Consider the following 2776-nt stretch of genomic DNA (forward strand, 5'->3'; position numbering starts at 1 on the left):
GGGGACCAGCCCCGCGGTGCCCCCCGTGCCGAGTGCCCCGTGCCTGCCCAGCCTCCGCCGGGCTCCTGGCAGGCGATGAATGGCCCTTCCCTCCGCCCTCGGCTTCCCTTGCCCTTCGTGACCGCTCCTCACCTCGCTCTTGGCTTACCCAGGCTCCTTGTCTAATTACCGTGTCTAATGGCCCAGTTCACCCGGGGCCTGAGCTTCACCCCAGGTGGTGGCTTTGCCGTAGAGGTAAATCTCCTCAGGGCTGGTTGTAACCAATTTGATCAATTGACAGCAAAGCTGTGGTGTGGATCCCAGCCAGCCATTCACCCTTTAATTCCCTAGATGACTTTCATTCAAAAGAAACACTCTGTAATATGTTGGGCAATGCTTTTAAAAACGTACCGAAGCTCGCCACAAAGTGGGGTTTGTTTTAAATATAGAAAAGCTTTTGAAAAGTGTTTCCCAGCTAGAACAATAGAAAGTTTTCCCTGTTTTAACATTTTGGCCTGAAATAGCTGACGTGTCATTATTCTGGGTAAACGTGACTTCTGCTAATCCAGCTGGTTTTTGCTCTGGGACGTTGAGCTGGTAGAAATGTAGCCCTGTGTCCGAGACTGCCTCAGCAGCTGCTGTGTGGGTGTGAGGGGACATGGACGAGGCATCCCCACCCCACCGCGAGCTCATCTGTTTGATGTGTTGCATCACGTATGTTCCCAGTTGCTCGTATCAGCAGAGAAGATCAGGTAACACAAACACTGTGCCACTGTCCACACCTCCCAGATGCTGAACTGAGGTGCCCCGAGGACTTGGCTGACGCTGTTTTAGGCTTTCTCCAGCTTCTTTGCCATAGTCGTCTACTGGAGACAATGTCCACTTTCCCCTGTGTCAGCACTGGGCAGTCTGTGCCTCCTGATCTCTGTGTAGCTCCTGAGATCTGCTCCCCTCAGCACCCTGAGCACGGTGGGTTGCTGACTAATCCAAACCCTTAGGGATGGGAAGGGGCAAGCCGAGGTTCATGTTTGGCCATCCGGCACCGTAATTGTTAATTACTGGAGCCAAGGTGTTCCAAGAGAGTTCCTCTTTGTACAGCTCCTGGATCCCCTTCATCTCAGCTCTCCAGGTGGCTTTTGGCCACGTGCTGTGTTGGCTACCAAAAAAACCCAACCCTGGCAGTCCCTGCTTTGCATCTGTTAAACATACACTAACTCACTCTTAAATCAATTGACATAACAAGGCTTGTTATCTGTATGCCAGATAAAATATTTCCTGCATTGTTCAGTCACTGTAACTCTCAGAAATCTGTGCAATAGTGTTCTTTCTTGCTCTTCAATGATATAAAAAAACAGGAATACTCAGCATAATAGCTTTAGAGCAATTAATGATCATATGTTGGCCTAGGAGTTTTTAAGTTTCAGTTTAGTTTGCCTTTGGTGGGATTTAGGAAGCCAAATGCTGACATGTTTAATTTGTCACTCATCAGATAATAAATGTTCACAGATTGAAAAAGAACGGAGAATAATCAGAAGGCACTTCAATTTTAATATCTGTTTGGGGGATTTTAGTGTCATTTACATACATATATAGAAATATTCATGAGCATGGTATGTTTTTGTTAATTAATTTCAATGGGATTCCTCATATGACTGTGTGGGCTGTATTTGCAGAAGTCTTTCCAGAAGTGGGGCTATAGTTGGCTTTTAAAGAATATAAAATGAGTTGAAAACACTCTTGAGGGTTGGGCTGTTTTCCTCTGTTAGCTGACATGTTAAATTAAGCAGCATTTATAAACCCTTCTCTCTGGCAGGTTTTGGAGATCATATTCATTGGAGAACACTAGAAGATGGGAAGAAAGAGGCAGCAGCCAGGTATGTTTGCTAGTTTTAAATACAGAAATGTGTCTCCAGAAGCATTCACAAAGGTTCTATTTCAGCCCTAAATTTAACCACAGAAAAGAGTCTCTATTAACAAAAATGAGGGTGGTTTAGGAGACTCTTCAGATCCCTACAGCTTATTGGAGAGAAAATACAGAATTTTGTTGACTTTGCCAAGGCACCACCTAGGTTTAATCACTGCAGTCTAATTAAATGATTGAAGCCCTAGCATGCCTTTGAAACAAGGAAATAATTATTACAGTAAAGATACAGTTCTCAAGCACAGAAATGCATATATAAGTGGTGCTCAATCCCCTTGAACTCAGCAGTGCTAAGAGCTTCCCTAAAATTCCCTGTGCCTGTATAGATGAGGCCTCAGCATGAGGTATTTTTCCATCTGCAGAAAAAATCTGGAAGTTTCAAACTGTAGTGAACTGACAGAACCTGATTTGGGTTAAGCTCAAACTCTAAAAAGAACACTGAAAAGGTGAAAAAATGACATTTTTTCTTTTTCTCAGAGTTTCTTGTGCTTCTTGTTAAAATGCAAGAAGGAGAATGGCATGCTTATAAATTCTACTTGTATTTTAACTTTATAACCTAGATCTGACAATGCTGACATGAGTAGAAATTCCTCATGCCTTCCAGGTTTTCTGTTTAATTTAGTTCTGCTCTCAAACTGATCCATCTGGCAAGTTCTACACTGTAGTGCAGAGATTGAATTAACCCAGATGGTACACTTCAGAAGTCTTACAAGTTTTTGTAACTTGCTATTTTAGAATTTTTGGAAAGGAAAAAAAAAAGTAGATTATTTCAGTATCTACAGTTGTAATTGTAGCATTGCTTTGCAGTGCAGCAGAGAAAGCTTTAAAATGAGACAGAGGAGGGTGGGAAGGATGGCAAGGTCTGAGCTCTCAGAT

General features: G+C 43.3%; 1 protein-coding gene across 1 annotated transcript in view; it reads left to right on the top strand.

Annotated features, from left to right (window-relative positions):
• The first annotated feature begins 1618 nt into the window (after window positions 1–1618).
• TXNDC12 (thioredoxin domain containing 12) overlaps window positions 1619–2776 on the top strand; it is a 7636-nt gene continuing 6478 nt past the window's right edge. Inside the window, exon 1 of the mRNA XM_017743539.1 lies at window positions 1619–1853. The gene's annotated coding sequence lies outside the window, so the exon portion shown is untranslated. The remainder of the gene's footprint in view (window positions 1854–2776) is intronic.

Source organism: Corvus brachyrhynchos, unplaced genomic scaffold (genome assembly GCF_000691975.1).
Source record: "Corvus brachyrhynchos isolate BGI_N302 unplaced genomic scaffold, ASM69197v1 scaffold48, whole genome shotgun sequence".
Taxonomy (NCBI): Eukaryota; Metazoa; Chordata; class Aves; order Passeriformes; family Corvidae; genus Corvus; species Corvus brachyrhynchos.